The 17396-nt window shown below is 33.2% G+C and overlaps 1 pseudogene; it reads left to right on the top strand.

The window, feature by feature from the left end:
- Positions 1 to 11606: 11606 nt before the first annotated feature.
- On the top strand, positions 11607 to 16175 carry LOC127115119 (uncharacterized; annotated as a pseudogene).
- The last annotated feature ends 1221 nt before the right edge of the window (positions 16176 to 17396 follow it).

Consider the following 17396-nt stretch of genomic DNA (forward strand, 5'->3'; position numbering starts at 1 on the left):
CATTGTAAAGAGGGTCAACAAAGGACAGAATGAAAGAACATATTTTGTAAGAATATATCTACCACAATCGGTCCAACTTATTTTTAGGCCCAAGTCAGATTTTAAAAATGAGACTTTTAAAAAATATTTTTTGAGATATTATAAATTTTAACCTTTAAATGGTTTTTAATTTATTTAAATCATTTATTTAAATATTTTAGTTGACATTATGATAAACTAAAATAAAACAATATTCTATAATAAACATAAAATTAAAATAAATTAATTAAAAATTATAAGTTAAGACTTGGTCGAACTTTTTTCGGCTGGAAAAGTTACTTTTAAGCTAAAGTTGAAATAAGAGCTTTATAAATAAAGTTAAAGTTGTTCGGTAATACTTATATTTTTTCAATTTTAAAAATAATTTTAAATTAAAAATCGTTTGATATATATATCTACAAATATTTTATTTGATATATGGATGAACTAATGTAAAAAAGTGAAAAAATATAAAATATATGGTTTTTCTCAAATTTAGTGCAAGTATTTGATGTATAATATTTGTGAGTGAAAGTATTGAATTTGATTCATACTTATAAATGTTGGAAATCCACCACAACCTATGGAGAGTTTCAATCAATCTTGATGAACATGATTATTATCAACCATGCAATGACAATGAAAAGAAAAGAACGATTGAGAAAGAAAGAAAAGAACGATGGAGAAGAAGAATATTTTCTGCAGAGTTTTCTCTCTGTCCATAATCTGTGAAAAACTTCTTTATTCACTTTGCAACTGCAAAATTCTGTGAATACAATGTTATGACTTCTCTATTACAAGAATAATGGTTACTCCCTCTATTTATAGATTTAGGTTAACTTACTCCCTAAGTCAAAGTGCAAAAATGTAAAAGCCCAAAATAGTTAACACTACTAAAAATAGGTCTAAGTCGAAATCATGTGTGAAGCACATGCTTCAACACTTTGACACACTAATACAACTCAACATACTAGGTAGTTTGACACTTCCTTGTTCTGTCGAGCAACCTGCTTCGACACAGGAATTATAATTCAACACACCACCTGGTTCATTGTGCCTGAGCTATCTACATTCATCATAGCTCTTAGTCTTCTGAGCACTTCGACATGCACTCCCTTTGTCATGATGTCTGTAATCTGATTCTCAGTTTTGTAGTGTTCCACATTCATCTTCCCAAATGCTACCTACTCTCGAAGATGATGGAACCTCATTTCGACGTGCTTGCTTCAACCATGTGTTATCGGATTCTTCGCCAGATTGATAGCTGGCATGATATCGATCTTCATGGTAATTGCTTCATGGCTCTTCGTTGTTATCTCTTCGACCAGATTCACCATCCATGTTGCTTGACATGCACAAATGGAAGCAACTATGTATTCTACTTCGCACGATGGTAATGTCACTACTGGCTCCTTTCTCGAACTCCAAGCAACTAGTGCACCACCTAGCATAAACACATAGCCAATTGTGGATTTTCGATCCTCAGCATCACTACACCAACTTGAGTCGGTGTATCCTACTAGTTTACATTCTTTTCATGCAGGAAACAAAATGTCTTAGTCGTGGGTTCCTTTCATATGCCTTAGTATCATTTTCGCCGCTGCTAGATGTGATACCTTTGGCTTCTGCATGAGTCTACCCATCATACCTACATTGTATGCTAAGGCAGGCCTTGTGTGACAAAGATATTTAAGTGACCCAATAAGTCTTCTATATTGGGTTGCATCAACATCATCTTCATTTGAATCTTTCGATAGTTATAATTTGGGCTCAGCTGGAGTCAAAGTTGGATAATCTTGCATCTCAAATCTCTTGAGTATTTCACTTGCGTACCTTCTTTGATGCATCATCAAACCTCTATCATTCTTGTAGAATTCGATGCCAAGGGAATATGAAATGTCACCCAGATCTGACATTTCAAATTCTTTGTTGAGATCACCTTTGAAGTCTTCGATCTCCTTCTTACAGCTACTTGTTATCAACAAGTCATCAACATAGAGACATAGTATAAGCAGTTCTTTCTTGCTTCTTCTTACATATACTCCATGTTCAGTTGTGCACTTCATAAATTCCTTCTCCCTTCGAAAGCCATTTATCTTCTTGTTCCAAGCTCTTGGAGCTTGTTTAAGTCCGTACAAGGCTTTATGCAGCCTGTACACCTTTCTTTCTTCGCCTTTTTTCACAAACCCAGCTGGTTGTGCAACATAAACTTCTTCTTCTAAGGGGTCATTCAGGAATTCATATTTCACGTCCATCTGACACATCTGCCAGTTGTTCATGTTTGTTAGATCAACAATCAACCTGATTGTTTCGATCCTAGCAACAGGTGTAAAAACTTCATCGAAGTTGATTCCTTCTTTCTGAAGAAATCCTTTTGCATCAAGTCTCGCCTTGTATAGAGTCACTTCTCATTTGGTATTCAACTTCACCCTATATACCCACTTCACATTGATTGCCTTCTTGTCTTGGGCCAATTCGACAAGTGACCAAGTGTTGTTGACTTTGATTGACTTCAGTTTTCGTTCATTTCTTTCACCCACTTCGAATCTTTCAATGCCTCAACTACATTGACTGATTCGACATCTACGTGGAAAGTATAATGTACCAGCTCACCTTCTTCATTGACCATATCATCTGATGTAATCACACATTCTTACAACCCTCGTGCATGTGTCTTGTTCTTTGAGGTCTGCTTGGACCTGCTTCACCTCTGACTTCTTGTCGAACTTCTCTTTCGACTTCACTAGCTGGTTCATCACATAAGATTCTCACTAAATCCTTCTTAACATTCTCACTCCAATCTCATTCCTTAAGGTCATCTATGACCACACCCCTGTTGATCATCACTTGCTTATTCACTGGGTCGAACATTTTATATCCTCTAGTCGAATGATATCCTATCAGGATCATCTGACTCGACTTGTCATCAAGTTTTCAACTCAACTTATCTGGAACATGTCTATGTGTTATAGATCTAAACACCTTCAGATGACTAAAGCTAGGCTTGACACCAGACCAACATTCTTCTTGCGTGATTCCTTTTATCTTCTTCGTCGAACATCTGTTCAGGAGATATGTTGCAGTCGACACAACTTCGCCCCATAATTCTTTAGGTATATGCTTTCCTTTCAACATACTTCTCACCATATTCATGATGGTTCTATTCTTCCTTTCCGTGACTCCATTCTGCTGTGGAGTGTAAGCTGGTACCACCTTATGCACAATCCTTTCTTTCACACATAATATGTCGAAGTCTTTTGACACATATTCTTCACCACCACCTGTAACACCCTTCTAAAATACCCAAATAATAATTAAAACAACAATTATAAATCAGAGTAGATACGCAATTTAAGGGTGTCACACTTGACACTTCACACCAATCACCAAAATAGTTTGTCATGCTCATTTATTTATCAAATAAAACATTGCACAATACGCAGCGGATAAAGATCAAATCAATCATACAAGCCATGTAACACATTACATGTAAAGTTGTTCAACAACCAAATGAAAACAAATAAAACATCCCGTCCCGATGTTACATCTACCAGAGCATGACCCACTAAGGAACTACACTAGACTTCAAGCACTAGCTTCTACTCAATCACTGCTCGTTACCTGAAAACATAGTTGTAAGGGTGAGTTCCTTAATCGATATAATAAGCATTATAAAATATCATGTAATGCTAAGTAAATGAACATCTCATCACCCTAATCATATCACACATTCAATAACGGCAACATCAACTCATACTCATAATCATGCTCAACATAAACATCAAACACACGTATAATATTGGAACACATCCATTCATATTATACACAATACATACATTATGCAATGAGACTCCATGCATGCGGTACCGACTATTCGTGAACATATACTTCAACCTCACCGATCAAATCCAGATACGGCTATCAAGCTCACTAGTCCCACTCATTTGAGACCTAGTGACTCACATCACTAATTCCTCACCATGGGAATTAGCTACCACCCCAAGGGCCATGCTATGCACGCTAAATCACCTAGCATGCAAACATCAACAACAATCCACAATAACTCATCACTAATTCCTCACCATGGGAATTAGCTACCACCATAAAGGCCATACTATGCACGCTAAATCACCTAGCATGCAACATCACAATCCACAATGGACATATGCTCACACTCTAAGCCATAAACAGTCCATTCACAATAGCATACATAATAGATATATTCACAACATTATGCACACCATCATACATTATCAATACAATTATCACAGAATCATATATGTCATGCCATATAATCAATCACAGTATTAGCACACTCTACTAATACCTACACTGCTCAAAACAACGGGAAATTGATCCCTCCTATATCATACACCGATATAGGCCAATCATCAATTGTTCACAATATTTAAAATATCAGTTTTTCTACTTTTCCAACAGTGTTAACCGGTTAACGCCCTAGGTTAACCGGTTAACGCAACACAGAACACGCTTTCTGGCAATTTTAACAGTGTTAACCCGGTTAACACCCTGGGTTAACCGGTTAACGCAAGACAGACAGCAATATTTCACAATTCATAACAGTGTTAACCGGTTAACACCCTGGGTTAACCGGTTAACGCAAGACAGAAAGCTGTTCCTGCGCTAACACGAAGCAGAATGCAGAATTCTCCGCATTTTCCGCCGTTGGAGGACTTCCGGACCTCCGATTCCAATTCCGTAAAAAGCTACACGTTCGGAAAATCACAACTCACCCAAATATAGATTTAATCACAGTTTTTAACGTAATTTGATCATCACAATTTGCAACATTCATCATCCAAATTAGGGTCAATTCAATGGCTTATTACTACCCATTACATGTTAACCCATAATACCCATTAAACGACGATAAACCCCCCTTACCTGAGTTAATCCGGCAATCCTTCTTTGACCTTCAACAATCGTGAATTCTCTTTTTGAGCCCTAGCCTCTTCTTCTCCCTTTCTCAGTTCTCTCTCTTTTCTCCCAATCCGTACGTGTTCTCTGTTTTCAGTATCAAACCCTTTTTACCAAAATGGGACTTTTTATATATATTCCAACTTATTATTCCAATAATAATAATTCCAAATAATATTCCAATAATAATCTAATTATTTAATTAAATTAATAATATACTATTAACTTAATTTAAATAATTATCATATTTTATCGGGGTGTTACACCACCAGTCCTGAGAATCTTGATCTTTCGGCCGCTTTGTCTTTCGACCATAGATTTAAACTTGGAAAATACCTCAATCACTTCACTTTTCTTCTTGATCAGGTAAGCCCACAATTTTCGACCGAAATCATTTATAAATGTAGCAAAGTATTTGTTACCTCCAATCGAATCCACTTGGATAGGATCACATACATCAGAGTATATGACTTCAAGAATTGCCTTCGACCTTCTTCCTGCATCCTTATTAAAGTTGTTCTTGTGTTATTTCTCCTAGACACATTCTTCACACACTTCATTTGGAATGTTGATTTATGGTAATCCTGAAAACCATATTTCTTCTCTTCAAATCTCTGATGTCTTTGAAATTGAGATGGCCAATTCTATAATACCATATCCATTCATCTCTACTGGCTACTGTTGTAAGTCATTTATCCTTCAAGATCAACCTTCCATTTGAGTCGAGAACTCTCATCATCTTATATTTGATCGACACCTTGTAGTTCTTTTCGACTAACTGCCCTATGCTGAGCAAATTACTCTTCATGCCTGGTATGTACAACACATTTGAAATTACTGATCTCTTGTCATCTTTCCTCATAATCGAAACATCACCAACACCTTCAATTGCTAGAGTGATGTCATTTGCAAATTTCACCATGTTCTTCATTGAGGGATTTATGTTGATAAACCAATCTTTCCTTCCATACATGTGTGATGAGCATCTTGAGTCAAAGTATCACTGGTCCTTGAATCTCTCTCCATCTCTCGTTGTAACCATCAACAATGTCTCTTCTTCTTCATGTTTCGTCAGCTTTGCATAAGTTTCTTGATTCTTCTGCTTTTCTGGACAATCACTAAAATAGTGACCATGCTTATGACAATTGTAACACTGAATGTGACTCTTGTCTGGCTTTTGACCACCACCTCTTCCTCTACCTACACCACCACCTATTTAGGTGCCTTAGTTCCAGGGTTTTCTCTGATTCGACTAGTTTCCTTCTTGATAATTTCGATCGGTCGAATTGTTGTAGCCTCTTCTTCCTTTATTGACATTCCAACTTCCTTTGCCTTTCTTTTCTTTTGGTTATTGCACCTGCAAAGCCATATCACTCTTCGACTTTCCTACAATTCTTTTAGTCGTTCTTTATTCATGAGATTCAAGCCTCCCTTGAAGCTCTTCCTTTGTCAGTTTTAACAAATCTTTTTACTCTTCTATGGCTACTACCACGTGGTCGAACTTTGGAGCCAACGACCTCAAGATCTTTCCAACAACAGATCTTGATGTCAACACTTCTCTACATATCTTTATTTGATTCACCAGTTTCGTAACCTTAATGAAGAAATCAATTATACTTTTATTGTCTTCCATCTGAAGCAATTCGTACGTCCTTTTGTGAGTTTGTAACCTCACCTTTTTCACCTTCTCCGCGCCTCCAAACGATTTCTCCAGAATCTCCCATGCTTCGTTCGTTGACTTTACATCACTAACCTTTTCAAAGTTATCTGAATCAACATATTGATGGATTATAAAGAGAGCCTTATAATCTTTCTTTTTCAATTCTTTATGTGCAGCTCTCTCTTGATCCGTCACGTTTTCTATAAGCGTTGTTACTCCTTCATTCACAAGATCCCAAATATCTTGATAACATAACACAACTTTTATCTGTCTGCGCCAATTCGCATAATTATTGTTCTTGAGAATCAGAAGATTTGCTGGAAAATACTCGTTTGGATGATTCATTGCCATCGTGATTTTCTTCCCTCGAATTGCTTAAATCGGAGCTCTGATACCAGATATTGGAAATCCACCATAACCTATGAAAAATTTCAATCAATCTTGATGAACAAGATTATTATCAACCACACAATGACAATGAAAATAAAAGAACGATTAAGAAAGAAAGAAAAGAACGATGGAGAAGAAGAATATTTTCTATAGAGTTTTCTCTCTGCCCACAATCTATATAAAACTTCTTTATTCACTTTGAAACTGCAAAATTTCGTGAATACAATATTATGATTTCTCTATTACAAGAATAAATGTTACTTTCTCTATTTATAGATTTAGGTTAACTTACTCCTTAAGTCAAAGCCAAAAACTACAAAAGCCCAAAATAGTTAACACTACTAAAAATAGGTTTAAGTCGAATCATGTTTGAAGCAACATGCTTCGACACTACAACACATTAATACAACTCAACACATTAGGTGATTCGACATTTCCTTGTTCTGTCGAGCAACCTGCTTCGACAAAAGGCATTACAATTCAACAATAAAAACAATATATATATATACATATATATATATATATATATATATATTATATATAATATATATATATATATATATATATATATATATATATAGACATTTTTACACAAAAACGGATACAAATTAAAATAAAACACTATAAATGAAATATGTTATAAAAGATTAAATGAATACTTTTTTATAATTATTTAAAATGTGTGTGAGTGAATAAATCACTAATTAAAAAAATTATCATGAAAAAAATTACAATTTTAAAATAAATAATTTTAATAAATTAATCAAACAAACTTTGTAATCTTCTGTCCTAGTTAAATACTGCACAACAATAACAACGATGTTTGTACGTGATTGAATATATATATATTAAATTATATAAAATGAAGTAATATAAGAAGAATTATGAAAATATATGTTCGTCTAAAGAATTGAAAAATAATTTATAATAATTTGATAGTATAAATTATATTCATTAGAATTCAAAGATATATCTAATGATGTGGAAGTAAATGTTTTGAAAAGTTTTTACAAAATTTCTTTCGACTACTTTAGGAGAAGCTTCCTTAAATTGTATTTTTATTCTTATTAGAAAAATCGTTTCTTTTATAAATTTTTTTTATAAATATTGTTTGACCCTACTTCTTTAACGTAGAAGATAAGCCAATAAAAAGTCGGGTCAAACGGTACCTAACGGTACCCCCGTATGTAAATGTTAATCTAAGTCTTTTAACTTAAAAATATTTATATTAATCATTTTTTGTCTAATTACCAATTAAAAAAGTTAAAAATTAATCACTAAATTTGTCGCTAATTAAATAAAAAAGATTAATATATTACATTTTGAAGTTTTAAAAAATTGAAAATAAAGATCAAAATATGAACTTCAAAATTAACATACGATATAAAAAATAATAATAAACCAAAAAAAAGTAAAACTTGATTGCAAGATATATTTCATATAACATCACTCTTCACCAATATAAAATTGTTGATGAACTAATTTTTTAATGTTTAAAACTAAAAACTTTATATAAATATTTATAAATTTATCTATTTGCTTAAAATAAAATAAAAACGCTATTTTATAAATAAAAAAAAATCAAATTCACATGATCACTTTTTCATAATTCAACATGATCACTAATTATCAATTAAAAAACACTAATTACTATGATATATTTTCCTAAGACATAAAAGTCAAACAACAATTACTACTTGATAGTTGTAACGTGCATTAATTCTTACTTACCCCACACAAAGAAAAGAGACACTAACTAAATTCAGTGTATACACAATTGAAAATAAATCTAAAAATCTAAATATAAAAAAAATAGCAATACCAATACATAGGCAAACTAAAAATAGAGGCCCTGGGCAGAGGCCTTGTTCGCTATCGGGCCTGATATCTACACAATTTTGCGAAGATGAGGTTGAATTTCCTAAAAAAATAAATAGGAATATGCATGACAACAAGGCAAAGATGGACGAGATTAAACACTATCAGCCTCGTCCCGCCTCCATGTACCAGTCTCATACCTGCACCTAAATCCAATCAAGAGTAACAATCGATTACTCATCCCTGCTTCTAACGGGTTTTCCCCGCCCTGCCCTCATTAACTTGCAAAATTGTAATATTTTTTTAACATACATGTTTTTTTTTATAATAATAAAAATCAATAATTAAACTGAATACTTAATCATTTTAATTATGAATTTAATTGATATATACTGACAGTGTAAAAGATTTTACACCGTTAGTTAATCATAGACGTTGGATATTAAAACAAGTTTGACTTTTACTTTAAAAATCTATAAAGTAATGCAAACGGGTGATGGTGATGAATCGACAATGTAAAACTTTTTACATTGACAGTGTATAATAATTAATCCCTTTAATTATAATCATAATATTAGTCATTTTTATTTAATTTGTATTTTAAAAAAAATTGAATAATAATTTTAAACTTGTTATTTTAAGATTAAAAAGGTTAAATGGATAAGAAGATTATTAAAAATAAGGGTAATAAAGTAAATCAATAGGTCGAGGCGGGGCAGAGGTGGGTGTGGGGCAGGTATTATCATTCCCCGCCCTCGCCCCCGTAATTCAAAATCGAGTTTTTCTCGTACCATCCATCCTCACCAGATAAATTGGTTTCCCCCGTTAGATTCAGGGCAGGGGCGCTTGGTTCATATGGATTCATATTTTTTGCCATGCCTATTCAGAAAGTGTCTCAGTCTCGACAAATCCATATATTTATGTTTTCATAGAGTAATGATCATAACATGAAGGAGTGCGTCCAATTAAAGGATGTCAATGACGTCATAATCAAACAATTTTTTTTCAAGATTCGTGGCACAACAAAAAGGGAGAGTAAGAGACCTTAAGTCTTAAGATAAAAGTCCATAGAAGAAGAAAACAGAGGTCATTTAGATAAAGAAGGAGGAAAACCAATATGAAACGTAGAAGAAAAGGAATTTCTCGTGGCTTATGCCATTCTAGAGGAACACTCCCATCTTAATGAATGTGGAAGAAGATAATTTGAAGTCCTGGGAAGGTCTCCCCTCCACACTGCAGTTGAAGTGGAGAAACAATAACAAGACACATCCATAAGCATATACATACCCAAAGAGGGTACCAAAATGGAGTTTAACAGATACGACATAGGTAGTGTTGCGAGGTTTTCCCAATTCTAAGGGAGCCTCATGCAATTTAGTGAAAAGAAACTACGTGAGATGATGGTACAAGTAGGGAATCATGACCCTAGACAAAAAAAAAAACAGGCCTTAAATATCGTTTTATGATGACGAGCTTATCAGTAGAAACCTAAAATATCATGTTCACACTCCTAGTGAGGGTCGTGATGGAAAATTATGATGTTTGTCGAGTTTTAGTTGACGAATGCAGTTAATTCGACATCATGTATCCCTACTTTTTGATGTTCTGCATCTAACTCATGATGATTTGTTACCCTATAAAGGGAGCAAACTTCAAGAGTTCAATGTATCAACCTCCAAACTTTTTAGTACATGAAAATAATTTTGTCTTTTAGACGGAAGGAATCATAAAACCGTGAAACCTCAATTCTTGGTGGTCAACTGTAAGTTGATATACAAATGAGTATTTGGGAGGCTAACGTTAGCCACCCTTAGAGTTGTATCTTTGAAAATCCACTTGAAAATGAAGTACCATACATAACGGGACGTCTTTTCCATTATTGAAGATGCCCTTGAAGCATGCAAGTCACGATTTTTGGTATTTCTAAATTTACATCAAAAAAAGGAACACAAAATATGGGAGGAGTCTAAGAAGGTAGAAGATTGTCACTGTCAAAGGCCATATAAATTTGAAGAGAAAGGAGGTCGCCATTTTTTTATGAGTCAGAGAGTCATAAGAAGGAAGATAATAATGCCAATAAGTGTCACCACTTATCCCAAAATCAGACACAAACCAGATATTAATAAGAAGAACCAACATGTCTATTAATCAAATATTAAGAAGGAACAACATGCTCACACCATTCTAAACTATATATGAAGCATATTCAAACCATATAAGTGTCACCTATCCCAAAATCAGGTACAATGACAAATTCATACTTAGGCATTAATGACCTCGCATATTACTTTAGTAAAAAATAATAACTTTATGAAGCATATACAAGTCGATCACTATATAAATGAGTTCACCTTATATATGATCGTCCAATCAGTTTACCTGCTCGCCATATGCATAAACTTCACCTTACATTAACATATTAGTGTATTTATTAGTATAATTCATTCCATTCACTTAAAGAGCGTATAGTAAGAAGACCAAGAGATGAAAGCATCACACCAACAAATTACAACGACAATATACATCACATGCTTACATGATTCATCTCATAAATTCACACAATAACACAAAATATTTATATTTAATATCCAATACAACATGAATAATGAAAAAATTCTATGGCAAAAATTGAATAATTTTTTTTTAATTAGACAATTAATCATTGAAATCAAATTCAAATCCTATTAAATAATGATATCAGTATTATTAGTATGATTATATTAAAATTTACAATTGCATGTATTTATCCAAATAGAAATGGAATAATCATGGTTGCCCAAATAAAATAAAAACACAATCCTCTCTTTTTGATTCCATTCCACAATATATTGGCGGGAAAACGAAGCCAAAGAAATAAGAAACCCCACTAGACTCTCCTTTTGCCGTCATTCTCTTCCGATGTCGCAAACCGAAACCCTATCTTTGATTCATGAGATTGAATCTCTCGTCTCAGATCAACTTCAAGTGGTATTTTTCTCTCTATCTCCGATCAAATCTGTTTTTTTGCCCCTTCTAGATTTCAATTCTGAAGTATTTTCATCAAATTTCCATTCTTTTACCCCAAATTTCTTTCCTTTCATAAAAAATATTTTGATTTCTAACCTCGTGGGTTGTCTTTCAGGTTTCATACAAGTGGCTTAGTCGCAGTTATCTGATATCATCTGATGAAGCAAAGAGGTAGGGTTTTTTATTTTCTGAAATGGGTAAAAAACTGTTTTGTAAAATTGATGTTTTTTTTACTATTGTATTAGTATGTGAAGAGTTGAAAATTTTGTTACATTTAGGTTGCTTCAGGAATTTGTTGAAAAACATGAGGGTGGGTTGGAAGTGGTGTATGCTTTGTCTGGCTGGTTAAAGAGTACTCATCCTAGCTACCACATAAGGCTTGTTGCTGAGCCAAAACTTGCAGGTACTATGATATTTCTCTAAGTATAATAACTATAGTAGTAGTGGCAATTATGCAATGTGAAAGTTAGACACGGATACGAAACATACACCGATAACAATTTGAGTAAATAAGAGTGATTAACTGTAAATCATACGTGTTGGTGTCGTATTCATACTGGACATCTCTTAAATTTGAAGTGATGGTGCTACATAGATTATAAATTTACAAAATGATATGACTTTCCCTTGATGGTAATTTTTTTTTAACCATTTCCTGTTAGATATTTTGATTTGATTTGATATCATTTTCTAGTTCCATATCATAAATTCTTTTTGGACAAACCTGGTGTGTTTTATTCATAGTATGTTTCTGTTTAGTTTATGCTTGTTTGTTTGGTTTGAGTGATGAGCTTTTAGGGTTGGGATAAAATCAAACATAAACGGATGGGTTTAGTTTTTCAAGTGAGTGTTGATTGTCCTTTAGCGTCTTTTTTTCTACAGAATCTGAAGTAATTTTTGTTTATTAATTCTCTTAGTTGAAACCAGGACACAAATCAATTTGGTGTTTCTCTTACCCACCAGTTGGGTATGGTCAATTTCGTCTCTTTTTGAAGAACTGCTTATTAGGAAACTCGCTTGAGCTGTTCAGTTAACATTTTTACAAACATAGTTAGTGAAAGAGTTTTGAGAAAACATTTCCTGTCACTTGTGAAAAACATTAGGAAGTAGGAGTTACATGAAACTAAATCCCACCTTTTATGCAGAAGCACAACAGGAGTTTGATGGGCATTGCTCGGTCCAGGTATATAGTGTGCAAGCTAGCATTCCAAAGGATCCAGCTGTGCTTTGGAATGCAGAATTCATTCAAGCAGAAGAGCTCTTCAAGCAGCCTCCCTCGGCTAATAATTGTTTGAGAGACAATAGGTAGGTTCCATACCTTCAGAATAATATGTTTATGGTATTTTTGGTTTTTTCTTTTTGGTAATGAACATGTAATATAGTATTAGTATATATGCATTTAGTTGTCCCTCAAGCAAGTCTCGATGCTAGTAGAAATGCATTCTTTGTGAACTAGTCTGATTGCTTTATCATAATTATGCTATCAGACTTGGTGCTAGTCATATGGAACTGGCATATTTTCTTTTTGGTTCTCTTTGCTAGTGAAAATTACAACAGTTGTCTTTTTTGTACACTTGACATGAGACCAGATTTTTTCATGAAAGGTTTCTGTGAATTGCTTAAGTGGGAATACAGTGTCGTGCATATTTCTTTATGTATATCAGAATAAATATATACAGTTTACATTTACGAAGAAAGATGATTAAAAATTAAGCAACTTTGTATGTGACTATAATAACTTTCCAATGATATCTTGACTCAAATAGTTCGCTGTGACAAATTAATTGCTATTATACTTGCTCCAAACATTGTCATTTCTCTCCCAAATAATAGTTTTTTTCATAAATTACCAAAAAAAGTTCAATTAGTTACAATGCATGAAACCAAACTAAGATCCTTCTATGTTCTGCATTTAGAATATGCTCTCAACTATTGGAACGACAAGAGTGAAAATTTTAGTGTTTATAAAGAAAGTTCAGCATTAAGTCTTTCCATTGCTTTGTGTATAGTTCAGGTTTGCTTGTATATACGTTCCCCACCCCTTGTGCTATTTTCTTCTCCTATGAGAAATGTAGAATGTATATAATATGATTTTGATTTCTTGTTTGCAAGGAAAGGTTAAATGATGGAATGATGTGATGTGCACGTGTTCTTGTCATATACTAGTCTTTATTTGAGATATGATGTTTTCAATTATTTCTCAGGTTCTGTGGGATCTCTAATTCTTTTGTAAGAAGGAACGTGGAGGGCCAACCGGCAGTTTCTGCCACTCCACAAATAAAACCTTTAGCAGGCTTGGGACCAACAAAGAGTAACATTGTTCACCAACCTCCAGAGAACACAACACACAGTTCTGTTGCTAATGTTGACCACAAATTACAGAATGTGGTGAAAGATGTCAAGACTGAAAACAATGGTACAGGAAATACAGGATTTCATGATAACATCAATAAACCTACTGCAGAGAAAGAAAAGTCCCTTCCAGTGCCCACAGGCAAAAAGAAAGGACAGGCTGATAAAAGTAGCTCTTCTACTGGAGGTTCGTTGGCCAGCTTTTGGGGTCGTCCATCTACAAAACCCAAGCCTTGCTCAGTGCCAGCAGAAAATAGTAACCTGATTTCCAATCCCGCTGGTTAGATTCTATTCCAGTTTATTGAATATTCTTATGTTTTAGATTTCCAGATTGTTCTAAAGATTATAATTATAGTAGCATTAGTTTTGTAACATTGCATGTCCAATTTTTACTGACATGTAATGAAATATTTCAGAAGCCACTGAAAATGCCCAAACTTGTGCTCATGAAGCAGTAGATTGTGACAGTGGTGATGATGACAATCAAGGTGTCATCTTAAGAAGATCATCCAATAGGAAAAGGAGGGTTGTCTTTGATTTCTCAGATGAAGATGAAGATATCATCAGTTTAGCGTCACCAGATGTCCCTAAGAAACAGTCACCTCAAGATTCCAGACAAAATGATAAAAAGTCATTAGAGAAAACCACTTTGAATTTTGATTTGCAGGTAGAACATAAACCATTGGTTAAGGAAGAGAAAGCAACTGAGAAAAAAGTTTTCCAGCCACCAAGAGAAGATTTATCAATTATGACCAAGTGCACAAGTAATGGAAATCATCTACTGAAAAGCTGCAGAGTAGTGCTCCCGAAATTTCTGTAAATAAGGATAGTGTAAAAAAGGTATCTCCAGGTTCACCTAAGAGGAGAAAAGTGATGAAGACCAGGATTGATGAAAAAGGGAGAGAAGGTACTCTTAAATGCATTTTATAAATCACCAGGTTCTTTTTTCCTTTATAGCATACAAGTTAAACTTTATGTATGACTATAACACGTTAATTTTGCATCTATGTTTTGAACCTATAGTTCTTTAACAAAATTTCACTTATATATGCATGATTTTGGGTGATCCTCATCAAAATCTTCTTTCACCATAAGTTCTTTTGTATTGTATATTCTTGTTTGTCTGAGTTATGTTTATTCTTCAGTAACTGAAGTAGTCTGGGAGGGGGAGGAGACAGAGCCAAAGAAAGCTGATACAGATGCAGCAAAGAAAGCTGATACAGGTGCAGCAAAGAAAGCTGACTATAAAGCATCTACCAACGCTATCAACAGGTTAGTGTTATATTTACATTTGAACGGAATGAATGAAATTTTGGAAACAACAATACTTCAAATGCCGCATGACACCTTGTTAAGGTGTCATTTGAAGCATAAAAGGGTTCTTCATTAGGTTTGCTTTGCAACTCGCAAGGCATTTTTGAAGTTGCTTCAAGGTTTGACAGAACAATCTTGATTTCATAATATTGAAATGAGTTTGTACTTTGATATGAGCAATTCAAGGATGTAAGCAGTTTGCTGCTCATTCTTACCAGCTGATTGCCCATTCAGCGAGCAATAACATTTTAAAACTTGATGTTTGTAGACAAATCGAATAAGTGTGACAGTTATTGACAACTAACTTAATTTGTTGCATATCCAGTGCGCCGGCAACTAAGAAGCCACCAACTACATCAAATGCTACTGGAAAGGAAGCAAGAAAGCAGGAAACTCAAAGGATCCGAAGCAGGGCAATATTCTTTCATTTTTTAAGAAAGTATAAGACCAACTTCCCAAAGAGTTACAGTATTCAAGGGGCGATCTTTCTAGTGATTGCCTGGGTTTTGTATTACGCAGATCTAGTTCTATTTTAGTCTGGGTGCTTCCTTGTAATATGTACTCCAAATAACTAAAATACCTTAAACGTCTAATGCTTTTTTTATACTATTTCCTATCACTGAAAGTTGTTTCTGGCTAAACAATGGAATGCTGAGTGAAGATTAACTTTCATTTCTTACATGGAAAAATTCTTAGTAACTAACATCTTTTTACAAATCATCAATCATATTTTTTTTTGTTAATTAAAAAATAAAAATAAAATAAAATAACACTTGTAGCAAATAGTTTCATTCTATTGATTGTTTTTACAACTACAGGTATACATGTGTTTTCATGTCAATAATACGTAGGAGAAAAAATATTAAAACTTATAACACAATAAATAGTATAATGTCATACTTTGATTTTTGCTTACAAATAGAGTATTTCACTATTGTAAAGAGTAAAGATAAAAAGAGATAGATAACGTGAAAATAAATAAACACTTGTTTATATTATAAAAGTTTATTGTTTATAGGATCGATGACTGATAAAATATTGTCTTGACTGCATTTCAATGAACGAAGATTGAGCCTATAAATTAGACTGTTCCAAAACAAGCATCAAGACACTCACATTCATATAAGTTCATTTTTTGAGTAATTATTTGTGCTCGTATTATTCTAAATATTATGAATATGCTAAGGCTAACATGTGTAACTTGTAAGTGTACTAAAAATATAACAGAAATGCTATTTTAACACTCTTCATTACTCCTACATCATATTCTACTATTCACAAATACATCATGCTTTTTATTATTACTTAATTTTGCATCTAAAAAGGCAATAAGTAGCATTAACCATTAAATTTTCTCTCTCTTATCTTTTCATCTTCTGCCTTCTTCTTTCTGCAATCCATTTTTTTCCAACACCCACCACAATTCTTTATTTCTTCCATTGTAAATTCCTCCAACTTTTCATTTTTTTCCTATTATATTTTGTTCTTAATTTTGTATCCATTCTTTAACCTTATTGTGATTTTGGTTTGATTTTGTAATATAGAGGAATATATATATTTTTACATCTTTAAAGACTTTGCAATTTACAAAAATATTGTGGATTTGTGATTTCTTGTTGTTTATAAATGTTAATAAATTCTTAAAAATCAAAACATGAAGTATAATTGTGAATAAATAGTATTAAAAGAGTTATTCACCTCCGTTTATTCTTATAATTTTTTTTTGATTTTTCACATGTATTTAAAAATATAATAGTTGTGGTGTAAAAAAGAAAAATTATAAAAGATTTTACAAAATTGTCTTAAGATTACATAATTAAAAAGAGAGAATAATAAATATGTAAGAATATAATTTAAAAATAATATTAATAATTTATTATTATTATAAAACGATTTTATT

The sequence above is a fragment of the Lathyrus oleraceus genome, unplaced genomic scaffold (genome assembly GCF_024323335.1).
Source record: "Lathyrus oleraceus cultivar Zhongwan6 unplaced genomic scaffold, CAAS_Psat_ZW6_1.0 chrUn1124, whole genome shotgun sequence".
In the NCBI taxonomy this organism is placed as follows: Eukaryota; Viridiplantae; Streptophyta; class Magnoliopsida; order Fabales; family Fabaceae; genus Lathyrus; species Lathyrus oleraceus.